The following is a 27,431-nucleotide window of genomic DNA, read 5'->3' on the forward strand; positions in this document are numbered from 1 at the left end:
TTCACAAGGAGAGTGTCCTAGCTAGCTGAGAAATTCGCTGGAGGATGGACTGGAGTTGATCCATGGGAATGAGTCACTAAGTGCTGCATACGTTTTCTGAAGCATGCAAATGGGCTAGAGCCAATCCTAAGGAATGCCCCCCTAGGAGGCCAAGAAATTCACTAGTGCATGTGGGTAGGGTGAAAGCACTCTGCTAGGTCTCCTGAGGTGAGTGCCGCTGGCCTCCAGCATACAGGCTGGCAGCCATGCTGAAGAAGAAACAGTACCCAGGACCAGAAGTCCCGCCTCTTGCTGCGGTCTGGCAGGATCACCCCAGCGTGCTCTATTCGCACAGTTCTATTGCACTGTCTGGCGGAGGAGAAATGTTTGCAGAGCACCGCACCGGTATCACAAGGAAGGGCAAAGAAGAATGGATGAGCTGAGAGGCAAGGAATTGATAACCATTACAGTGTCTATTGGTGTGGCTGACGTGTTTAGTAATTTCTCTTCTACTTGGATTTAGATGATACAAATCCTGTTATATCTTAAAGACTACATTTTGGTGGTGCCTGGGTGGCTCAGTCAGTTAAGCGTCTGCCTGTGGCTCAGTCAGTTAAGCATCTGCCTTTGGCTCAGGTCATGATTCTGGGGTCCTGGGATGGAGCCCTGTGTCAGGGTCCCTGCTCAGCAGGGAGTCTGCTCTTCTTTCTCCCTCTGACGCTGCCCCCTGCTCTCTCTCACTCGCTTGCTCTCTCCCTCTCTCTCAAGCGAATAAATAAAAAAAATAAAAAAAAAATTAAAATAAAGGTTACATTTTGAGTGTTGCTAACAGTTCACAGCTTAGGTGATGCTTCAAATTATTTTAGGCTCACCTTCTTCCTGGCCTTTCATCCCTTTTCAACCTGAGCCACTCTTGTTGTGACTGACACTAAATATGCCCATTTGTTTCCCCAGAAACTCCCATATAGACCAAATTAACTTACACAGAAGTATGGTGGGGTGGTGGGGTTACCTATCCTTGGGACAAATTTTGAATAATGAAGGACAAGAGAGGAGAGGGAGCTAGAAGATTGATTACTTTTCTGTGTCTCCCTCCAATAGATTCTTCCAAAGATACTAGCTGGGTCTTTTTTTTTTTTTTTTTTAAAGATTTTTTATTTGACAGAGAGAGTACAAGCAGGGTGGAGTGGCAGGCAGAGGCAGAGGGAGAGGGAGAAGCAGGCTCCCCGCTGAGCAGGGAGCCCAATGCGGGGCTCCATCCCAGGACCCAGGGATCATGACCCGAGCCGAAGGCAGATGCTTAACAACTGAGCCACCCAGGTGCCCCTAGCTGGGTCTTTTTAAGGAGAGAATAGAGCTTGGTAATAAATTAATTTATTTTCTTTCCATTAGTCTTTGTAACATGTTATTTTAGCATCTCTCTCACTGCTTAAGCCTCATAACCACCAATACATTAATACCAAATCTTTCCTTTTGGTATTTGTTTTCTTTAAAACTTGCTTGGTCTAATATTATCAGTTTCAGGAATAATTCAAGAGAACAGATACTCAAGATAGTATATCGGATTTTTAATCAAAAACATTGTTTGAAAGCAATGGGGACCTCATTCCTCTTGGTAAATGAGGTAATGATCATCGTTGGCAAGAAGTGGCGTTGTACTTTTTAGAGATTTTTTTCTTGTGATTAATTGGTATAGGAATATGTAGACATTAATATATTGAGATATTGAGTAGTCATAACATGGGAAAGAGCAATGATAATTATGAAGATTGAGGACTTGATTTACCTATTTTGATGTTATTTTAGGCCTTACAATAACAATGTGATAAATTTAGGGCAGTCAATTTTGGTACCAGGGTAACTGAAAAGCCATGTGATCCTCTAGTTCATGTGGAAGCTTAAGGAGGTTGGATGATAAACTGAGTTTGGAGCCAAGTTCATCTTATAGATGGCTCAATTCATTCATAGATTCATCCTATAATTATGGTCCTGATATATAATTACACACATAGACACACACATATATATACATGTGTATATTAGAGTCTATCAACGTATCTATCAACTTGGCAACTAACACTGTCATTTCATATGTTCCCTGAGCCACAGATTAAGAATATAATGGGAAGAGCAAAGTGAAGACCTAGGAAATACCTACCAGTTTATCATTAAGATAGAAAATACGAAGAGATACTGTGTTCTTGAATGAATGCAGAAATTAGAGGCACCATCAAAGGCATCTGAAAGACTCAGGGTGGTGGTTTTCATTCACTTCATCTATCTGGCCTCTTCATGGAATAGAGAGATCATGAAGAAATTAGGGGGACTACCAGAAATTAAACCATTCTGCTGTTGTGGCATATTCACTTGTGCAGAGTAATACATCTCCAGCATTTAGTTTGTGTCAATTGTTTTCTTTGTAATTTCATTCAAGTCAGTTCACCTTTACAGAGTAAGGGGAAGAGAGCGTTTTTACCATATGGCTTCAGGGCTATAATTCTATTCTTATTTAAAATATTACCTTCAGGAAATTTGGCCATGACCATGTTCTGAAAAAAAAAAAAATCTTATCTTCTTCATTGATGGTAGGTACATTTGGGTCAATAAGCCTTGAGTGGGTATAAAAGGAAAATGCAAACTACATGAATGGGTAGCCGAAACTCCACGTCACTTATATTTGCTTACATTCTCCCTAAATACACCTCAAATGGCTAATAGTGACCTATGACCTATAACCTATAACCAGCTGAAGGATGAGGAAAGGACTTTTGTCCAAATCCCATTTCCTAATAAATTGATGCTTTGTGTTAGCATTCAGTGGAAATGAGTTGCTGCTATATTATTGCCATATCAGGGTAGTTCCGAAGGATAGAGATGGAAGAAAATCTTTCTGGTAGATATGCAATCAGTAAACCTGGCCGTCCACTTTCTGTGGAATAAAATTATCCTGAAACTTACATGCACTAACTTGTGTACAGAGGTAAATATGGACAGTTGGTCAGTCACCTGGTAGAACAAACCTGAAATACTGGTGTCAGACTAGGTCTTAGAGAGGGATATATAAATAGATTTGTTTTAGCAAATGAAAAATGGGTGAATCTTTGTTTCATGGAAGTTCAAGAGACAGCAACTAGCACAGAGGAAAAGAAAACACACGCTATGGAAATTAAGTAGATTTTCTCTTGTGTCATTTAAGTAATTTTACAGTGGGCCCGTGAGTAGGGTGGGCAGAGTGACAAGGATCAGGACTATGCATTATTCTAACAAAATAGAATCCTTCTCACTAAGCCATTTAGCTGTTGACATTTGCAAATGCCCAACCTGCCAGGAAAGAAAGATGCAGAGTCCTTAATACTGCATAGGGAAACCTGACTGCCAACTGAAGCCTGGTCAGGTACATTAGACTCCTTGTACTTTCAACTGTACATCTATTCATTTCTACCAGAAGTAATACATAATTCAGGAAAGAGGGACACTGTCCCTGACTGTGGTATCTATACGGCATCATCATCTGAGGGCTTACAGAATATCTGGTCCATGAATGGTATCAAAAACAATTTTGCTTCAGACCAAAAGGTACTTTTAATACAAAAAAGTTGGAGCAATGGCCTTAGGATCATGGACATCACTGATATTAGTGTATGTTCTATTAGCGAGAAATAACCAGATTAGAGTTGCAGGCACATGGAAGTTTTGGGGGAAAAGTCTTATGGAGTTCCAGTGCTGCCTTCCATGAAACAAAATGTGCACTGAACCATTTGCCAACATATGGTAGCATGTTCCAGGAGCTGGTTGAAATGGACCATAGAACCAAGGGATTGAAGCAGGATAAGATATCTGACCATCACACCCACTGAGTCACTTGAAATTTTATTTCTCCTCACTGCAGCTTTAAGTTTTGCCAGAAAGGATGTCCAAGTTTTCAAGGGGAAAATGCTTCTGCCAGGGAGCATGTGAATGGTGATGTGTAACTAGAAACTGCTACTAACATCTGTCCATTTGCGGGTCCCCATGACAGCCGAAGTGCTGGACAAGGGTGAAGAAAATCTAGAATGCATAGTGACGTGATGAAGGGAGTTTCAGCAGGGAAAGCTATAGCTTTACTTTTTTTTTTTTTTTAAGTAATGTTCTTTCTTAAGTGTTGTAGGATATGGAGATAAGATCTCCACATAGATTCTGCCTAATTTAACTTGTACTTTCAAAGTTGGTAAAGAAGGCCAATATCTAGAGTCTTGGCTCCTTCAATGAATTCTGGACTCACATATATCACCATTTTTCAGAATACGGGACCAAGATATCACAGGAGTTACCTAAGGGACCAAGCAATACACCTCAGAAGTTTGAAGTTAGTTCCTTTAGGGCAACTTTTGGGGGAAAGGTATCAATGGTGTCAACAGTGAATTCTCTTCTCCATGCTCTCTTCTTATAGACTAGTCCAAAGTGTAGAGTTTCTGTAGTTACCATAAGACTGCCCAGAGCCATCTCATGTGGCTCAGTGACCAGTCATTTCTCTTCATGCAGTGGCAGCCAGCTTAATAACATACATTCTCTATTTGCTTCCCATTCTTGCCCGCCTCATAACATTTTTCCCTCACTCTCTCTGTCCTGGGATTGCACCCAATTAGGTATTACTACTCCGGGTTCTTCTCAGGTTTTCTATAGGACTTGGGTTAAGACATAAGAAAATATACTTGAATACAAATTTTCTCAATACATAAGAGCATTTGGATTTTTATCATCCCAATCTCTAAGTCAGGTCAAGTAATAGTGGAGTCTTGCACTGTCTTGAAATACATGGTAAGTATAAATTATCTTTTTAAATTATAAAGTAAGTTAGCCATATGCTTTCTTTTAAAGAGCTATATTTAAAATATAGTAGTTAAGTTGAATTTACCAGTGAGGTCAGCATTAGCAGATGTTCATAAAAATGTTTGATAAAGCCAAGTTGTTTTGACAAAATGGTTTATACTTGTAATTGAATAAACACTGCTTCTTTCTAACAGATATAATAAATACAGTTTCTTTTTTTTTTTTTTTTAAAGATTTTTTTAATTTATTTGAAAGAGAGAATGAGATAGAGAGAGCATGAGAGGGGGGAGGGTCAGAGGGAGAAGCAGACTCCCTGCTGAGCAGGGAGCCCGATGCGGGACTCGATCCTGGGACTCCAGGATCATGACCTGAGCCGAAGGCAGTCGCCTAACCAACTGAGCCACCCAGGTGCCCTAATAAATACAGTTTCTTATAACGCATTCATATTTTCAGGCAAGATGAGAAATTGAGTCCTTGGATTATTACATTTATTTTTAAATATTACAAAGAAGCTCTTCTTACTTCTTAAATTATCAATAAATAACCCATCTTCATGATAAACTCATAGAATAAGTATAGGTTTAACTTGAATGTAACTAGACTGTAAATATTCAGTGATATCTTATCCATCTAAAAATAAGCGTGAAGGCTCTGATTTTACCTTGAATCCGGTGTATGCTGACTAAAACATCATCACTTACTACTGGGGAAAATATATCTCTTTAAAATACAATAAGTTGACCTGGTTGAATAAATAGTATCATCCTGGCCTCATTTATTTAGAAACTCTATTTTATTGGTTTATGCCAGACAAACACACAACACGGATGTGTGCAAATGGATTCCAGAGAACCATTAGCATTTGTGCTCTTCAGATAAGTAGCCATTCTAATAATGGCATATCACTCTTATAAAGCCATTGTCAATCATTGAGAAAAGTGGTCTTTCATGTAAATATATTTTCCACATTCTACCACCCTAATCTTGCATTAGATAAAGTGAGTAAGAGTATAATTCTCTGTTCTTGACCTTCATACGTGCTGTGCACTTTTAGAGAGAAAAGTACTCTAAAATATATTTATCATTATCACCATTATGATTATTCACAAATGGTGTGACTGACAGGGTCATTTCCCAAGTTATTTTTTCTTTCAATCACAAGTTTTCATTCTTGACCCAGAGGCAAAAATGTTATGCAAAGTGAGAGAGTTAAAAGGGGAAGAGTACATCTTTCTGAATATAATAACTCTCTCACTGTAACATCTCAGGAAGCTACAAAGCTTTCTTTGTTATTGGAGGTGCCTCTGAGGGGATTATAAGTTATTGCATTTACTTAAGGAGGCAATAACGGTACGAAGGCTTTCCTGAATTTGTTATGAGACATTTTGGACACCTGTGACTTGGTTATATTATTTATATTCAGGAGAGTGGTGTCTCACTACAGCAAAATAATTGGTGTAAAAACTAAACTTTGAAACAATATTGTGGAATTCAGTAATTGTGCAACCTGAATTTTATTTAATAATAAAATCCCAAAATCAGAGAACCTTAGTGTCTGAGGGTGATTTTTCATAGTCTTTTGCTCCCTTATTTGTTATGTCATTTTGCATTTGCTTTTACTTTTTCAATGACAGTGAGGTCACTGCTTCATAATGAAAACCAGTCCTTCTAGAAGGTGTCTAGAGAGGGATTTGCCTATGTATAGAAAAGAGAAATACTTAGGAATCGCTAATATAAATGTGATGGCATGTCATTAATTCAGCCCAAGTAGAGGAAGTATTTTAATAATCTGAAATGTAGATTATTTTAAAGAGTTTCAGTCATTCCCAGGGCATCCAGCAATTAAAGTTAATGTACAAATACTGCCAAGTAGAAATCCTGCAAAACCCTATTTAATGCACAAATAAGGCTCATCTTTAATTACAACTGGTTATGCAAAAGGTTCCTTCTAATTTAATTGAAAAGAGATAATTTCCTTAAGTAGAACATTTCCTCCCTCATATCTTATTTACATTTTTAATTTTCTTTTTTTTTTTTTTTTTTTAAAGATTTTATTTATTTATTTGAGAGAGAGAGAGAGAATGAGAGACAGAGAGCATGAGAGGGAGGAGGGTCAGAGGGAGAAGCAGGCTCTCCGCTGAGCAGGGAGCCCGATGCGGGACTCGATCCTGGGACTCCAGGATCATGACCTGAGCCGAAGGCAGTCGCTTAACCAACTGAGCCACCCAGGCGCCCCCATTTTTAATTTTCTTGCCAATTTAATTTTTTAAATTTTTTCTTGCCAATTAAAAAAAATAAACAGTACAAAGATAAACTTCATTCCAGTGCTTGTCTGAATCAGCATTAAATCAGTTTAAAGTTATCCATAATGAACAACTTAAAACATTAACTTTTATTTATGGGTTATGAGCCCATTTTCAGGTGCCATTGTTGGTTAAATTTGTTTGCGTGGTTTAAACGTAAGTTGTATGTATACATTTGAATGGTTTATTTTATGGGCTAAGTAAAACAATTTAACAAAAAACTTTATAAAAATTTTGTTGTATCAGGAAATTCAGGGACGAGATACAAGTTTTTCCTTTTAATGTAACTGTATACACCCCTAGAAAGATGGAAGCTCCACTGTGTCAAAAGTTCCTAAGAGGGCGCCTGGGTGGCTCAGTTGGTTGAGCATCTGCCTTCGGCTCAGGTCATGATACCAGGGTCCTAGGATCAAACACCATGTCAGGCTCTCTGCTCATCAGGGAGACTGCTTCCCCCCCCCCACCCTGTGCTCTCTCTCTCTCAAATAAATAAGTAAAATATAAAAAAAGGTCCTAAGAAATTTATGCGAAATCATTTGCTTTTTCTTTATAATGTATAATATTTACCTGTGGGCATTATTTTAGCAGGTATGTATTGTATTTCTCATTAGAAATTAGTTTTAAAAATCAATGCATTCTTCTTATTAAGCCTAATCTTGCATGCTGTGTTTATTAGTGTTTTTTAATTTACAAACAAATGAAAGACCATATACATTTTAGGATGTAAAGAAGAAACATTCTCCACCCTTTTGGTCACAGAATTTCTTTTCTAAACATTTGCATGTTGGTATCTGATTATACCCTTTGTTATATAATCAGTTTTAATGTGATATTTTAATGTGAATAGTTTTATTCCATCAAATGAATGGCCTCATAGTGATGAATTATGTGTAATTAAACTGTCACCTACTTAAATTTTTGAGTTTTGATTACTATTACAAGTGGCACTGTAAAAATCTTCCATGAACACATTCTTTAATGTACCTAATTATTTTCCTAGATAATAATTCCAGAAACAAGATTATTGCATTATAGTGGGATTTATTTTTTATGCGATCTTTTTCTCCAGAAACACACTCCAGAAATGGAAAAATGTGGAGGATACCACTTTTTAAAAAATTTTTATTGTTATGTTAATCACCATACATTACATCATTAGTTTTTGATGTAGTGTTCCATGATTCATTGTTTGCATATAACACCCAGTGCTCCATGCAGAGCGTGCCCTCCTTAATACCCATCACCAGGCTAACCCATCCTCCCACCCCCCTTCCCCTCTAGAACCCTCAGTTTGTTTTTCAGAGTCCATCGTCTCTCATGGTTTGTCTCCCCCTCCGATTTCCCCCCTTCATTCTTCCCCTCCTGCTATCTTCTTCTTCTTTTTTTACAAATGATTTTAGAATTTTTACATCCTTTCCATCCCTATTGATTATTTATGTTGAATCTTTTGTGACTTTTCTCTCATTTCCTTTGTTGTATTTTTTAAGTTTAATTTATGAAGCTATATAGATCTGTCTTAAAGATAGATCTTTAAGATCTGTGCTCTTGATAGTGTATCTTATTATATCCCCCAATTAAATAAGTAACATCAATTTTCTTTTAGTATGTATATGGATCATTTTATATGTAAACATTTATTTCATCTGAAATTATTTAGAGCATTTTATAAGAAAATAATTGAATTTCATCGTTGTCTCCAAATGGCCATTTCTTCACACACCAGGCATAACATGGTGTATTTACTATCCATTACTATGAAAACTTAATTAAATTTGTTCCAGAACTCTTTCTGACAATGACTTGTCTGTGTATGTTTGTCACTGATTCATATTATTCTAATTATAGTTGCTCTATCATATACTTTAAATTTTTGTGGAGATAGAGGTATCTCATTACTTTTTATGTTGATAATTTTTCTGGGCTATTGTGAAATATTGGTTCTTAGTGGTGTTTAAGGTTATTTTCAGTATTAATTGATGTTTCACTGAGATAATTCTGTGGATAAATTGATTCTATAACCTGAAGAGAATTAGCCTCATTCTATCCACAAGCAATTTTAATTCAAACTACCCAAAAGCAAGAACCAAGATAGAATAAACTTCTATCCCTAGGAATGTGAAATTGATCTAAAATTTTTATTTTGTTTTCAGGAATTTTCAGAATCATGCCTGGCCTTACAAAATGAGTGACAAAGATTATCATCTGCTTATTTTTCAGACAAATTAAACGAATTATTTTAACCTTATCAAGTTGGTTCTGATTTAACATTTTAGACACATGTGTATATAAACATTATTTCAATATATTTGTGGTTATTAAATGCACAGATTTGTGAGGTAAAATGAAATGAGATTTGACAAATACAGAGACCCGTGTAATTGCCATCCTTATAAAGTAAATATTTCCATATCCTCAGATTGTTCCTTAATGCTTTCTGCCGTCAATACTCCTCCAAACCATGGGGCCCGTTCTCAGATTTCAGGGCATGAAAGGACCCAGTGTGTATTTTCTTTGTGTGCCTATTTTAACTCAATATAACTAAGATTATTCCATGACATTGTATGTATTAGTTTTTTTTTTTTAAGATTTTATTTATTTATTTGACAGAGAGAGAGACAGCAAGAGAAAGAACACAAGCAGGGGGAGTGGGAGAGGGAGAAGCAGGCTTTCTGCTGAGCAGGGAGTCCCATGTGGGGCTCGATCCCAGGACCCTGGGATCCTGACCTGAGGAGAAGGCAGATGTTTAACGACTGAGCCACCCAGGAGCCCCCAGTTTTTTTTTTTTTAATTTTTATTTCAGAATTTTTTTTTTAAAGATTTATTTTACTTGGAGAGACAGAGTGAGTAAGGGGAGGGGGAGTGGGAGAGAAATCTCAAGCAGACTTCTGCTGAGCGCAGAGCCTGACCTGGGGCTCCATCCCACAACCTTGAGATCACAACCTGAGCTGAAATCAAGAGTCCTGCACTTAACTGACTGAGCCACCCAGGCGCACCAAAATAGTACTCCATTTTATGTATTTTCCAAAATATGTGTATCTATTCTTCTGTTGACAGACACTTCAGTTATTTACAATTTGAGTTATGAATGAAACTGCTACAGACTTTTATGAATAATGTTTTTGGACATGTTAATTTCATTTATCTTGGGAGAATTATCTAAGAGTGGAATTGTTGGGTCACACACTGAAGTTTTGTTTTGTTTTGTTTTTTAACTGCCAAACCATTTTCCCTCAGTGACTGTGCCATTTTATATCCCCACAGCTTCATACAAGAGTTCCAACTGCCCTATACGGTTGCCAACACTTGATGTTGCCTTTTTAACATTTTGCGTTCCAGTGGGTATGTTGTTATTGCACACAGTAGTTTCAACTTCCATTTCTCTAATGCTTAATTATTTTTAACATCTTTTCATGTATACATACTAGTCCATTAAGATCTATTACAATTATTTTTATTTGGGGTTAGTCTTCTTGATAATGTTGTTATTTATATAATCCACACACTATACACCCCCACAGACACACATGTATATATAATTCACATATATATGTAAAATTTTCTTCTAGTCTGTGTGCTCTTTTAATTTTCTTTGTGCTAACATTTTAAATGCAAAATATTTTTAAAAATAGAGATTATAATTGTTACTCTCATCATTAGCAACTTTTGAGTCTAAGAAACTTGCCTACCTCAAATTCATGAAAAAGTTCTCACACATTTTGTTCCAGAATTTCATATTTGTATCTTTTACATTTTAGTTCAGATCCATTTTAAATTAAGCTTATATAAGCTTTGAGGCTGTAGCAGAGGTTTATTCTGTTTTTCTCATGTGGCTATCCTGGGGCTAAGAATGCAAATATACAAGGAAAAGCATGACTGGCCAAAGGGCCTTAGTCCTTGACTGCGTTTCCCTCAGAGACTGAGAGGGATTAGCTGTGCCCTAAATCTGGCATGGGGAGAGCAGCTTTCCTCCGCGTAGCCAGCCAGTCTATGCTTTTGTAATGGCTAGGCCTGTCAGATCACACGGAGATTTTCAACCAGGAGCCGAACTCCCCAGTGGCTTTTCTAATTCCTAAAATAAATGCCTTTGGCACTTAGGAGATCACTTCACTCTACATGTCCATACCTTTAATGTCCCTGAGCCCTGCACAATTCCTGTTAATTGTGTTCTCTCAATCTTATAGTATGCACTTTCTGCTAGGACCCACCCTGTCTTCCCCTGCGTACTTGTAGTCCGTTGTCAGCGGGGACAGTGGGGAATAATCACACGTATTTATTGGACTCTACCTTTCCATTTCCTATTCTGATAGTGCCCTGCTCTTTAGGGTCTAGTTGCTTCAGCAGCTGTGTATTTTGATAGCTACCTGCCCAGTTCAATGGAAATGTTTCGAGCTTGGGTTCTACCTCTTATGTTCTCTGAGCAGGAGTCTGAAAACTGTTCGAAGGCAGAGAGCCAGCATGAAGATAAGGCTACTTTGTGTGTGTTTCTTTTCTAAGGATTTTAGCTCTCTGCTAAATCTCTTGGTACAGTTGCCCTTTGTCTAGTGTTGTGGTTCCCGAGGCAGGATGGGAAACCTAGGATCAGCAATTCATCGCTGACTAGCAATAAAGGTCTCCCTATGCTGTGATTATATATATATATATTTTTCTAAGACTTTATTTATTTATTTGACAGAGAGACACAGCGAGAGAGGGAACACAAGCGGGGGAGAGGGAGAGGGAGAAGCAGGCTTCCCGCTGAGCAGGGAGCCCGATGCGGGGCTCGATCCCAGGACCCTGGGATCATGCCCCGAGCTGAAGGCAGACGCTTAACGACTGAGCCACCCAGGCGCCCCAGTGTGATTATATTTTTGCACTGAAATTTGCCTTATATTTTGTCAACAGCATGTAATCTGAAGGACATAGAAAACAACATTATATTGTAATAGACAAATCCTTGAATTTCGTTATTTCCTAAGAAATAAAACAAAATATTACTTATTCCAGTTCAGGGATAAATATTTAATATAAAATTAAAAGTATAACCACTAAACTTGAAAATGGTAAAATAGAATAATGGTAAAATTGTTCTAGAAAGCTCAAACAAGTAAATGCCCTGGCCAAGAAATAAAATAACATGCTGGATAACATAATTATAGTTGACGTTTTATAATGAAAAAAAAAGGAGATACTAAAAAACTAATAAATTTAATTGGTTAATGGAATTAACAGTCTCTCAAATCTTATCAATAGTTATGTACCAAAAATCAAACTACTTATATTCACAAAGATAAAAGACATTTTGAAGAATTTGTGGTATCATAGTTCTAGTAAACATGGTTAAGTCAAAATGGCAGACACCAATGAAGAGAAATCCATTTCACTAATATAAAAATAACCTATTTTGTGAAAATTTAACAGTCTTTACCTGAAAAATTTCTTAGTAAATTGGCTTTTCATGACACTTATTTTGAAATTATATAATTTTCTTTCATTATATGTGGATTCATATTTTTCTCCTTTTTTTCAGAGTTGGTTTGAAAATATATAATTTTCTAGTAAATAGTGCATCTATCTTTGTTACTTATTGGCATATGATTTAAGTATGAATCTATCTTATGATTTTAATCTTTAGATCTGTGGTCGTGCCAAAACTCATTTTTTAATATTGTGTAATTATTTTTATTTGTTCTCTTTTTGCTTTAGTTAGCCTCTCCACAGTTTAGTTGTCTTAATGATTTTTACATTTATTGATTGATTTCAATTTTTTTCAGGTTATTAATGTGGTAATCTATGTTTTATAAATATTTATTTCTTTTGCTTTGTTTTGTTTAATGCTTATTTATCTTGATTTATGTTTAGTTAACCAGTGAGATAAAACTTTTCAGGTTTAGTTAAATTACTTCTATTGTCTTTGTTTTGTCAAAAAAATTTAGATTTAAACAGTTAACTTATATTTATTCTCTTTTAATATTGGAATGATTTAAAGCTCATTATATTTGCGTCTCATTTTATCTTTTTCCATTATTTTGTCCATTTTGAAATTTATTTCTTTAATTTTCATTATTTTAAAGAAATTTGCAATTTCTCTTGATTTTTCCTTTGATGAAAAACTTACTTTAAAAGTTTACCTTTATTCTTAAATTTAGGGTATTACATAATCTTTCTTTGTCATTTTTGCTACTCTTTTACTTCAATGTTGTTGTATTCTGAAAATTTATCTTATAAAAGTGTTGTTTTTATTTTTTAAGATTTTATTTACTAAATACGTTACAAAATTTGAAATGTTTTAGAGACATAAAAAGAGACTACCTTCTCTTGCAGAGATGCCTGATATTGAAAAATATGTTAATGAAGAGAGATCTATGTGAATATACACACGTATTATTAAAACTGTTGATAGCCTCATTTTCATTTAGCTTCCCAGAACAAAGACTAAAAGAAGAATAAAGTATTCTGAGTACAGCTAGACATTTCTCTTTTTTTGCATCTAAGTGATTATTATAAATATATCTGTATTGCAGATTTAAAAAATTTTATCTTCATAAAACATGACTCTTATTGTACTGGTGCTTTTTTCAATTGTGTTATAAATACATGGCTGATATATATATTGGCCCCTGATCACTTTCAGTTTTCATTCAGTTGATTTTGGACTCTAAACAATTTCCTATAATTTTTATTTTAATTTGACCACAAATAAGACATATATATGAGTTTGTTTTTAACTGTGTATTTATAGAGTAGATACATTGCCTCTTTGCTTTCCTTTTGTATGGTATCTTTTTTTTTTTTTTTAAGATTTTATTTATTTATTTGAGAGAGAGAGAGAGAGCAGAAGCTGAGGGGAGGGGCAGAGGGAGAGGGAGAAGCAGACTCCCTGCTGAGCAGGGAGCCTGCCATGAGGCTGTATCCCAGGACCCTGAGATCATTACCTGAGCCAAAGGCAGACACTTAATGGACTGAGCCACCCAGGCGCCCCGTATGGTATCTTTTTTTTTTTTTTTTTTAAAGATTTCATTTATTTATTTGAGAGAGAGAGAATGAGAGAGAGCACATGAGAGGGGGGAGGGGCAGAGGGAGAAGCAGACTCCCCGCCGAGCAGGGAGCCCGATGCGGGACTCGATCCAGGGACTCCAGGATCATGACCTGAGCCGAAGGCAGTCGCTTAACCAACTGAGCCACCCAGGCACCCCCGTATGGTATCTTTTTAACAATTTATTTTGTCTTTAGGTATTTCCTCTGTATCTCCATTTTTAAAAATATTTTCTTTTCTCCCTTATTATGATACAATGATAATGCCTAGTGTTTTGCTTCAGGTGGTGCTTACTTTTAATATTTCAGATAAATCAGTAAGCCTATATTTATCATTTTGTCAGTTTTAAAACTGAATTAGCAACTGAATTAGATCTCAGATTATTTAAGATGTGCAATTAAATGGCTTTATTTCAAATCTTCCAAATCTTCTTTCCCCAAGCATTTATGAATCATAAACACAATCAGGAGTTCCACATTGAGATTATCCCTATTATGTTGGATAGTTTCTCCACATATTATCTTTTTTGTGTTTCTTTTGTTTTTTGTTTTACATGTGCCTACTGCTTCAAAACTGATTCCACAGCATTTATTTATTTATTTATTTATTTATTTATTTATTTATTTATTTATATTTTTATATAAATTCAGTTAATTAACATATATGTATTATTCGTTTCAGAGGTACAGGTCTGTGATTCATCAGTCTTATGTAATTCCCAGTGCTCATTACATCATGTGCCCTCCTTAATGTCCATCACCCAGTTACCCCATCTGCTAATCTCCCTCTCCTCTAGCAACCCTCAGTTTGTTTCCTATCATTAAGTCTCTTACGGTTTGTCTCCCTCTCTGATTTCGTCTTGTTTTATTTTTCTCTCTTCCCCTATGATCATGTTTTGTTTCTTAAATTCCACATATGAGTGAGATCATATAATTGTCTTTCTCTGATTGACTTATTTCTCAGCATAATAAACTCTAGTTCCATCCATGATGTTGCAAATGGCAAGATTTCATCTTTTGGATGGCTGAGTAGTATTCCATTGTATATATATATACCACATCTTCTTTATCTATTCATCTGTTGATGGACATCTGGGCTCTTTCCATAGTTTGGCTATTATGGACATTCCTGCTATAGACATTGGGGTGCAGGTGCCCCTTCGGATCACTACCTTTGTAAATCCCTAGTAGTGCAATTGCTGGGTTGTAGGGCAGCTCTATTTTCAACTTTTTGAGGAACATCCATATTGTTTTCTAGAGTGGCTACAGCAGCTTGCATTCCCACCACAGCGTTTATTTAGAACAAAGCTTTTCCACTGAGGCACTATTAGCACTTGGGGCCACCTAGTTCTTTGTTATGGGGAGCTGTCCTGGGCATTGTAGGGTATTTTTCAACCTCCCTATGCTTGTAACAATCAAAAATGTCTACAGACTTTGCCAATGGTCCTCTGAAGGTAATAGTACCACAGATTAAGACAATCTTTATTTTAGTTAATTTTAGTTATCTAGCACTTTTGTGCTTATCATTTCTGTTTTCTAAAATCTATGTTTCAAGTCAGTTCAGTATTATTTTCCAGGGGTGGTTTATTAGATATATGCCCTGCTCTTTGTTTATTTAACTATGTTTTTCTTTCATTCATTTGTGGAAGTTAATTTGTCTGGGTGCACAATTTAAAGGGTAAACTTGTGTAATTGTTTACATTTGTACAATCACAATAGAGCCTTTTTCTCAAGGTAAGTTTCCTACTTCCCTGTTGTACCCAACCCTGGCTCCGGGCACTCATTGATCTCTTTGATCTGCTTTCAGTCACTATAATAATTGCTTTTTTAAAACTTCATATTTTTGGAGTCATATAGTATATCTTTTTTTTTAAAGATTTTATTTATTTATTTGACAGAGAGAGAGAAAGCGAGAGAGGGAACACAAGCAGGGGGAGTGGGAAAGGGAGAAGCAGGCTTCCCGCTGAGCAGGGAGCCCGATGCGGGGCTCGATCCCAGGACCCTGGGATTATGACCTGAGCCGAAGGCAGTCGCTTAACCAAATGAGCCACCCAGGCCCCTAGTATATCATTTTTGTGCTTGGCTTTTCACTTGGAATATTACTCTGAAATTCATTCATGCTGTTACATGTATTAATATTGTATTTCCCTTTATTTCTGAGTATTATCCATTGTACAGCTATGCTAGAATTTGTTTATCCATTTACCACTTATGGGTACATATGCTTGCTTCCAGGTTTTGGCTATGACATGTCCACATCTTTGTGTGGGCAAATGATTTCATTGCTCTTGGGTAAATACCTAGGAGGGGGATTGCTGGAAATATGACAAGCACATGTTCACCTTTATAGATATTGCCATACTGCTCTCCGAAGTGGCTATGTCACTCTGCATTCACATCATTAATCCACAAAATTTCTAGTTTGTTCATATGCTCACCTACAGTTGGTTCATAAGTTCACCCACAGTTGGTATGTCAGTCTTTAACTGTTCTGGTGGGTGTGTACTGGTATCTTATTGCTGTTTTAATTTGCATTTTTCTCTTGAATATTGATGTTGAACATATTTCCAGTGCTTATTAGCATATATGTATATATATACATACATGCATGTATATATATTATCCATATAATGGACATATGTTCCAGTAGTATCTTTTTAAAAGTTGGATTATCTTCTTATCATTGAGTGGTAAGACTTCTGCATATATTCTGAATTTAAGCTCTTTGTCAGATAAATGTTTTCAAAGATTTTTTCCAAGTGTACTTGCCTTCTTAATAATGTCTTCCACTGTGTAAAATATTTATTTATATTTTATTTATTTATTTGAGAGAGAGAAAGAGAGGAGGTAGGGGCAGAGGGAGAGAGAAAAGCAGACTCCCTGCTGAGCAGGGAGTCCTATGCCAGGCTTGATCCCAGGACCCTGGGATCATGACCTGAGCTGAAGGCAGATGTTTAACTGACTGAGCCATCCAGGTGCCCCTTTTGACTTAAAATACTTTAATTTGTTGAATTCCCTTTTACCATTTTTTTCTATCGTACTCTGCTTATTTTGTTATCTTTGAAAAATCTTTAATTCAATATCACAAAGATTTTCTCTTTTATCCTTCAAAATATGATCTCCTTTATTGCTTGTTAGCCTGGATTACTGATCAAACCTAGGACCTGTTGTTGGTTGTAGGGATTTCATTCTACTTCTCTGTAAATCCAATATGTTTATAGTGAATCTACTTCATTTGCTCACCCAATGCCATAGTGTTTATTCATTAGAAGAATATTAGTCAAGGACAGAGCCATGGGACTATAGTCCCAACTGTGGAATCCAGGATTTGGGCTGCCTTGACCCTGGTGTGGACACAATATGAAAGCAAGATTTGAGAAAATGACTGGTTCGGTTGCAGGTAAGCTAGTACAAGGCAGAGACTCAGGACTCAAAACGCCGGAGTCATGCTTGAAGAGCAACTTCCTGTCTGGATTCAAATGTCAGATGTTAGTTCTCCATTATGGGTGAATAAAGGTTGGAGAAAAGAGGAAGTCATCCTCCCAGTTAGCTCTCTGAGGGGGTAGCGTGTGTGCTTTTCCAGCCCCTGTTCTGTTGGATTGCAGGAGTAATAGGAAGAAGTTACTTACGGATTTGACACATACTCTTCAAATTTACTGTGTGCATAATTATTTTTGTTTCTTTTTAAAAATGTATTAATTTGGATTGCCTGGCTTAGCTAGAGTACCGATGCACCACCTATTTTGGGGTCTGACCAATTTATTTAGGATATTAATGCAACAGTGTCTTCCCTCCAATTTGTTTACTGTGTAAACCAAATGAAGCCTAGGCCAATTACACCATGTACTGGGCATGAGTGCCCTGCAATTTCTACTGATATTAGCATTAACAACATGTATGTATATGTGTTTTAAAGTACCCACAACTCTTGAGCCGTTATATTTTAACATCGTCTGGGACTAATAATATTAACTTATACTTTATTAAAACGGGAACTTCAGAAAGAAAGGCTAAGGTATTTTGTGGTTGTTATTTTAGAGTTAGTGCCGTAGTTAAGTGGAAAACTTTTTAGGGAGGGCTGTTGGGTGTGTTTTTGTAGTCTCTGTATTTTCAGGTTATGCTGATATATCCAACCTACTGCTGACAATTGGATTATCAACTTTGAGAGAGAATTCTTAGAGTTTCAGTGTATAGCCTTAGTAACTGAAATCATGAAGAGGTGAATGGAATTGCCAACTGACAAAAATGTAATAAAGAGTAGAATATTTGTGGAAATGTATATATTTTGGGAAGTACAAATAAGTGCTATCAGCAAAGGGAATATAAAAAGGTGGATTAGAAGTGGGAGAAAAACTGGGTATGTACATTGTATTGAAATATAAGTGTGAAGAATTAGGAGACAGAGAAAGACATGCCATCAATTGGACAAACAGTGCAAATAACAGTGCAAATAAACAGTGCAAAAAAAATAACTGTATATGAAACTTGGCACCATATTGGTTATTGAAACTAGATTATTAAGTATTATGGAATGTCCTGCAAAGAATTAAAACTATGATATAGTGAATAATATTATTGCATCAGGTTTCCTTTCTCATAAAAATTTAAACAATTATTTGTTTTCCAATGTTAGAAAATTTCAGACAGTTTTCACATTTTACAGTGTAAAACATTTTAGTGCTCATAGTTGACAAAGAACCAGCATCCAGGAAGCTATAAACAACAGAGAACATATATGTTTGTGGTTATGTTTGCTTTTACAGAAGACCTTATGCCACATTTTCAGCCTCTTTCTGCTCTCAAGATAAAGTAGTTCCTGACCACATTGAAGCTGATCACCTTGTCTTGCTTATGGTTAGGGTAGCTTCAAATCCTTTCCACAAATAAGTTTTCAGCTCTGCTCTTTCTGCTGACATTTTCAGACATTGCCATCCTACAGCAGATGGCTGAGGATTCTAATCAAGAGATTTTGTACAAATCAACAAAAATCTCTGGCCAGAATCTGTACTTACTGAGGGAAAAAAAAACATCCAGAACCATATGTTCCAGTATCCTGCATACTACTCCGATAGGAAGTTTGCACATCATTTAATCATCTTGTTCCATATTACAGTGTAATCCTTCACTGTGTCAGCAGCTCAGTGCTTAATGCAGCTAAAATCAGGCTCCTCTGCATTAAGAATTGCATAGGTTTTTAAATACAATATCATATCTCTTCCTGTTGACTATGGTTCAATATGCCTGTAATGACATAACATATATATATATAAATATATATATGGTTTTCAAGTTTTATCCCTTGATTGGATTTAAGATAAATGAAACTCAGCATGTATTATTCTCAAAGAATAAAATACATTATGATATTTTTAATGAGCAAACGCATGATTCAGGTCAAATTCTAATGTGAGCTGAACTAAAGACAATTACAGTTTTTTCCTGTAATCAAGATTAGGGCCTGAACATGTATATTATAAGAATCCAACAGCAGTTTTAAATGAATTTGACTTTGTGAGCAATAAACTTAAATGCAGCTAACACATAAATCTATGATTATAGCTTAATTTGCATGTAATGTTATGTAATTGCTGTAGGGCTACGAGACAGGGTTATTATATAGCAAATTGTATGTGATAGTTTATGTCTGCTCAAATAGCTCCAACATTTTTTTTAACATGACCTTTAATAGAGGTCAATTTCAAAGCATTTATAAATTGAGACTTGCATTTGAACCTGTTTTCCTCCTACATATCTTAACAACAAAGCATAAATTAACTACATAGTATCAAAGGTATGCATAAATTTCAATCTATACATAATCTAAATTTATAACCCAGTGCCTTCCTAGAAGTTGCTTCATTATTTAGTTCTTGTAAAGTAGATGATACTTTCCCATAAAGACAATTATAAAATTGCAGGAGTTTGCATTCCTCATGAATTTCTCTATATAAAATTATAAATAAGATCAATAGCATGCTCTTAAAAATACAGCAACTATAGCTTTGTAGGTATCTGAAATACTGATATTTGGTATAAGTTCCATGAAAAGGACATACATATATTAGAAACTTCACTTATACAGGGTTTCCAATATACTTTAATAATGTGCATAAAGGAAAAACACTACACTTCTATCATAAATTTGATCCATCAGAGTATACATATTATGATAAATAAAAAATGCAATTGATAATGCTTTTGTTCTCCTATAAAGAAGAAGTCCTTTATAAAAGTCCGTTATAAAATTATTTGTTTGCCCATGTAAAAATAAATGCTGTTCAGGACACCTGGGTGGCTCAGTCGGTTAAACATTTGCTTTCAGCTTAGGTCATGATCCCAGGGTCCTGGGATCGAGTCCCACATCGGGCTCCTTTCTCAGCAGGGAGCCTGCTCCTCCCTCTGCCTGCCACTCCCCCTGCTTGTGCATGCGTGTGCTCTCTCTCTCTCTCTCGCTGGCAAATAAATAAATAAAATCTTTAAAAAAATAAATAAAAAGTAAATGCTGTTGGAGGAAGTCTGATTCCCATTTTCCTCTAAGTAAGTGTTCTACTTGGAAGAAGTTTTTGAAATCTTTTGGCTAACCTTAAATTTACCTCTAAAGGGCTATTCAATAAATATTTTATGATTGGTCATAATGGCTTCACTTCTTTTCCCCAAAAATATTTACAGGTAAAGAAAAATCTAACATATTTTTGTTCCAAACCCACCTTCTTTATTTAGTTAAAACTTTTAAGGCTACTATCAGAATAAATGTAGGTCTTATGAGTACAACTGCTGTTACAAAGAAATCTGATATAGTTCTTCATATATATTTTATGTATTTCTTTACATAAATCTATCTCTCTCTATATTCTTATAAACAGTAAAAACATCACTAAGTTCTTTAGGAACTCTCAAGATATAATCTCTCTCTTCATAAACATACACACATAAGCACAAAATTAAAAAGATTATATTGCATTTTTCCATCAGACACAATTGAGAAAAAATAAAGTCAAGGAATTGAGATATGTGTTAATTAGGCATCAGTAAAGATGTAGAGAGAGAATTGAAGAGCAATAATCACACATTGCAAGCATTATACTCCTATGAGCTGAAATCTACCATTTTGTCTTTTTTTACAGTCACATGATTGGAGCAGTGTGGCATTGACCAAGAGCTTCTAAAATACCTCTGTAATGCTTCATCTTTGTTTAAGCATAGACAAGAATCACTAGATATTAAGGAAAAGTCTTTCACTTGAAAGACCAAGAGCAAATCAGCAGACAGAAAAAAATAACTTGAGAGAAGCAGTGAAGGACTAAGGTGTGAAGCAATGGGATTGTGCATCTTGTCAGACCTCTGGCGAGGTGCAGCAAATATAAGGGACAAGACAATGATGCTGAGAAAAGGAACACTCAGAGGATGAGAAATAATTTTGAAATTAAAAGTATTATAAAAATTAAAATATAGCCAGAAGGTTTGGAAAATAAGCTTGTGCCCCATCTCTCAGAAAATAAAAAGTAAAGAAGAAAAAAAGAAAAAAAAAATTGGAGAAATTATATTTTAAAAATTAGGGAATCCGTCAGCAAGTCTAATATCTGAATATAATTACCAGATGGACAAGAATAGAGAATCCAGAGAGGATGAACTTACAATTTTTTTTTTAAAGATTTTATTTATTTATTTTGAGAGAGAGAGCATGAGCAAGGGGGGAGTAGCAGAGGCAGAGGGAGAAGCAGGCTCCCTGCTAGCCTGCGGGCTCCATCCCAGGACTCCAGGATCATGACGTGAGCTGAAGGCAGATGCTTAACGGACTGAAGCCACCCAGACGCCCCTAAAAATACTTTTTAAATTGATGGAATTTAAAGACTTAAGTTGCTAGATTAAAATATTCCACCAAATAAAAAGCACAATAGAAGAAAATAGATTTTCAAAAGGGTATGGTGTTGTAATATTTTTACGTTACACTATATTGTAATATTTTCAACACTAAGGGAGAAAAGGTGGGTCACATGAATAAAATGTCCATATATCTCTCAAACACTTTTCTGTGTATTTGAAAGAAATTAAAATTACTAATGATTACTCTGTGACCACTGATGGAAACCAGAACTGTCCAGGCAAACCAAGGTGATTGATCACTCTCTATATTAAATATCCATAATTAGAAAAGTTTCTTTTTAACAGAAATGCTGACTGAAAAAAGTGAGGAAATATCATCAAAAAGTTGAGAAAAAATTATCTTAAACTTATAAGTCTATTTCTCTTAACCTACATATCAGTGTGAGGGTAAAATTTGCCAAAAAGTTCCTGATAACATCAAGGAGAGATTCTCTCTCTTTGTCTTTCTTCCCTCCTTCTGCACTACCGTTCTGTATTAGTTGATGTGCTTAATGGTATTGCACATTTCTCTGAGGCTCTGTTTATTTTTCTCTCTGTTTCTCAGGTTGTATAATCTCTATTGATCCATCTCAAGTTCATTTATTTCTTCTGCCAGCTCAGATCTACTGGTGAGCCCTTTTAGTAAATTTTTCATTTTGGTTATTGGACTTTTCAACTCTCCAGTTTCCATGTGGTTCTTTTTAAAGGTAATTTATACCCTTCTATTGATATTCTTTATTTGATGAGTCTTCATTGTACTTCTCTTTAGTTATTGAAACACGATTTGCTTTATTTCTTTGAACACTTTTATAAGTTACTTTGTATTCTTTGCTAATTCTAACATCTAGACCCCTGAAAAGTATCCTCTCTCTCTCATATGTATGCATCCAATTTCTCTGTTTTTATTTTTATTCATGTCTCAATTTTTTTTGTTGTTGAAAACTCAACATTTTATATAATGTATTGGGACAACTCTAGAATCTGACCCACCCTACTTCTGAGACTTATTTTTGCTGTTTGTTGCTTTGTTGAGTGAGTTTACTTCTGCTTTGTGCTTCCTTTGATATTTGTATTCTGATTTTTTTTTCCTTGTTTTTATTTTTGAATCTGGCTTTCTTGGTGTCACTTCTGGGTTAGCATAGTTTAGTGATCAGCCATTTATTGGTCAGTAGTTGAGCTTAAGCCCTCTGTACCCATTAAGTCTTAAAAACTTATCATTGGATCTGTGTGTGGCCTGTGAACTGATTTCAAAGTTGAGGAAATTACTAGTTGTAACAATTTTAGCTCCACGGACTAATAATAGCACAGAAATACTCTTTCCAGTCACTCTTGAAAGACTTGGACATGTCAATACTTTTCCAGATATTTGGATGACTATGATTTTAGTAGGGCCTTCTTTGACTATCTCTTTCCCCAATCTCCCTTTTAAACTTCTGGCTATCTACTTTCAGTGGTAACACAGAGCTGTTAGCCTCCTCTGGTTGTTAGCCACCTGAATGGGAAACAGAAAGGTTGTGGAGAATGAGCAACACAAATTTGCTGCTACCCAAAATAAATTATTCACAACAGGGACTTAAAGGGTTTGGGGACCAGTGTTGATCAGCCACTGCTGAGTCTGTCCTGAATAGGTCTTTCACAGCACAGACCTGGGAAGAAGGGACTTCATCAGCTCTTGGTTTTGCCCATACCACCCAGAATCAATTCTCTATGATAGGAAACTGTGGGAGCTAGGTGTTGCTCTGGCTCAAATGCTATGGCCTCCCACTTGGTTCTTACCAAGTTTCTATAGATTGTAGTTTTTTTTTAAAGATTTTATTTATTTATTTGACAGAGAGAGAGATAGCAAGAGCAGGAACACAAGCAGCGGGAGTGGGAGAGGGAGAAGCAGGCTTCCCACGGAGCAGGGAGCCCGATGCGGGGCTTGATCCCAGGACCCTGGGATCATGATGTGAGCTGAAGGCAGACGCTTAACTGACTGAGTCACCCAGGGGTCCCTCTATAGATTGTATTAAGTAAATGCTTTGTACTTTGTTATATGCTCTTTGGCCAATTTCTAGGTTGTCTTACAAAATTGTGACCAGATTGATTGGTGTTTGTGTGGGAGAAAGGACTCATTCACCAAACTCTTTAAATGGTAATTCCAGATATTCTACCTTCCATGATAAGGGATTTGAGGAAAGAAGAAGAAATATGGACTTGTCAAGGGGGAATTAAGAGATAGAAATTTCAAGGACAAATAAATGGATTACAATTGAATATAAAGAAGACCTTGAATTTGGAGACTAAAATTTTAGCGAAACAATTTCAGAGGTAACAGATTCCATTTTCTAGGAATAATCAGTATTCTGTGTGAAAGGATGTGTCTGTAGGATAGACAGATTAATCTTTGATTTGAAGGGGCATAGATCTGTCAAAAAATTTCAGGAAAAGGAAATGGATGATAAGTATAGGCATAAATTATTGAACCAAGGTACTAACCTTAAGAAAAAAAAGCATAAATAAGAAGGATGTTGAAAGATTGAGAGGGAATAAAATTGCGAAGACATTGGTGATCTCAGAAATCTCAGTGTAATTATTTTGGAGGAATTCTAGTTTGTCTTCAGAGGTATTCCAGAAGTAGAGTGACTTTTAGTTAATGAGAAATCTCATGATATGTCCTTTAGAGTAAAAGGATTAAAAAAGTAGAGTAAAAAAATTCCTGCTGCTGGAATTCCAAGGTGCATGCCATTGCACATGAAGTCATCAAGCAATTATGCAACTCAGTTTTGTTGGTAAATTATCCAAGGGCCTTAATGACCATGATTTCCTTCTCTCCAAAGCCCCATCATTTCTACAGTTCATATTGCTTCTTGCCTTTCTCAGATCTTACTCTTGTAACACCAAATCACTGTATACTACAACTAGGCAATTTGCAGGGCAAGAGTATACTATTCTGTCATTTGTCAACTTTGCCTGTCAGTCACCCACTTTGAAGGTCTGCATTGCATTGCATTGCAGACAAGAGGCTAGAAATTACATTTACCAGGTCCCCCTTTATTCTATGGTTCCAGATTAGAGACTGCCACTGAGTGTAACTCTCAAAATATTTGGAAGGTAAGAAGAAGAGAAGCTATTTTTCTTGAGAGTTCACAGTGTTAGTACAGTGGCTTCTCAGTCTCTGTAAGCACTACTTTTCTGACACCTATTAAGGTGGTAGTGGGATTTTTCCAACAAATTATGGAAAGCTGCATGAGCATTTCACAATGAAGTCATCAAATGAATATTTCCCTTCTTGACCTTCACTCTACCAGCTTTTTACGTATTCGTGTAAGTCCAGCATGAGATCTATGTTAAATGCCTTTATTTCTGTAATACTTAGAATGAATCTGTGTTTCTAGCCACTCCCAGATTGATGTAAGGGATACTTACTGACAGGATTATTGTGTCAAAATATGTGTCCCATATTAGCTTAATTATTTCAAATTGGTAGGCTTGCTTCTTTCACAGAGCTTGAGACATCACTGCCAGAAATGATTAGGGCTACATAATATTCAGTGTCTGCCTCAAGCTTCTCATTAAAACAAACAACCAAAAAAACACCTAAGAAAAGTATTTATTTGTTCCAGCTTGATCATGTGGAGTACCCGGAAGTTCCCAGGATATCTATATTATGATAGTGGGCATAGAATCATTTCTAGAAGGAAATCTTTCTCAATGGAAGGTAGATAGACAAAGCAACACATGGTCATTAAAACAACATATTTTCCTAAGTAACACAGTCGAGAGGCAAATATTGTGGTGAAGAGCATGCACTCAGATAGGCATTTTTATTTTTGTCTTTATACTATATTAACAGTTTTCTTGACTTCTCTATATTAATTTCTTCATCTGTAGGCCAGGGCAAGTAATAGTGCTTCATAGGGTGTTGGAAAAGATGAAAAGTATTTATATACACATATAATATATTGAAGATGTTTCTTGGGGTACAAAAAGAGCACGATAAATATTAGGCAAAAACTAAAATGTTAGTTAAGCTTTTTTTTCAATCCAAACTGTAAAGTTTTCTGTAACTCACACATGACCAATGAAATTATGAAACTGTCACAACATGTGACTTTTTTTTTGCAATGCCCAATACTTAGGTTAGATCTTGTTCTAGACATTTAGAACAGATAATGCAATTTTAATCCATATGAAGAATATGAGTTTCCTATGATGCTTTTGCTTGGTTAAACTGCATCCCCACCCCATCTTCACCTCCACTGGACTCATGTATCATTGGAAATTAAATAGATTCTCAGAAAGCTAGAATAGCTTTTTGCAAATACATAGCTGGGGACCTGCTAAAAATCCTCTACAAGATGCATCTCAGTCACACAAACCCCTGACATTTTGAATATGTCATTATCTATTCTAAGATTTAGCTATTTTCTCTTTCTCTAACTTGCATTGTCTGATGTGGGATAGTTCAAACAGAAGAGAAAACACCAACGCAAAAAATTTAACTGAGGTGACATTCACATTCCTTCTAGGCTTGGCTAAATTTAAGTTTGCATGGACAATACTAAATGCATCACAATTTTCCCTCTTGTAGCTGGCACATATTTTTTTGACTTTGATTTTAAAATATGTCACGATTTCAAAAATGTTAAAATAGGAAATACATATTTTGGAATAAAAGGATAATACTTTCACAATAATCTTATTTGGCTTCATATTTGCTATTTAAACTAAGTAAAAATTGCTTGGCAGAGGACAAAGCAGTTAGCTGTGAGGTTGAACTTAAGATAAATAACTCTAGAAAAATATAATTGATGATCTGAGGAAATATAAAAGCTGAAATTAAGAGCCACACCAAAGAGATATAAATTAGTTTAGGGAAACCAAATTTAACTACAACATGACAGATTTAATAGTATACATATATTCAGATTCAATTTACCGCCCAAAGGCCAGGACTCCAAATATCATCACATTAGTAGGGATTAGGGTTTCAACAGATGCATTTTGAGAGCACACAGACGTTCAGTCCATAGAGCATGTGTGTGTGTGTGTGTGTGTGTGTGTGTGTGTGTGTGTGTGTGTTTATGAATTTTCATCAAAAAAGATATAAAAGCTTCTAAGAAGAAATATATTATAGTAAAAATACAGATTCAGAGTTCATATATTTGTAATCTGGACCTAAATGATACACCTCAAGTTCTATGGACTTGATGTCTGTGTCCTCTCAAAATTTGTATGCTGAAACCTTAATTCTCAATTAGGGTTATATAGATCATTAGACCCTCATTATGGGATTAAGGCATTTATAAAAGGAGGAGGAAAAAAGGGATTTCTGACAACTCAGCAAGAACATGGCTATTTGCAAATTAGGCAGAGAGACCTCACCAGAACCTCACTGTGCTGCTACCTTGATCTCTGACTTCCTAGCCTCCAGACTGAGAGAAATAAATTTCTGTTGTTTAAGTCACCTAGCTGTGATATTCT

At 35.8% G+C, this 27,431-nt stretch overlaps 1 pseudogene; it reads left to right on the top strand.

Moving 5' to 3' along the window:
* Positions 1–245: 245 nt before the first annotated feature.
* LOC118530750 (peroxiredoxin-2 pseudogene) overlaps positions 246–27,431 on the top strand; it is a 79,857-nt pseudogene continuing 52,671 nt past the window's right edge.

This window comes from Halichoerus grypus, chromosome 7, assembly GCF_964656455.1.
Source record: "Halichoerus grypus chromosome 7, mHalGry1.hap1.1, whole genome shotgun sequence".
NCBI classification, from domain to species: domain Eukaryota; kingdom Metazoa; phylum Chordata; class Mammalia; order Carnivora; family Phocidae; genus Halichoerus; species Halichoerus grypus.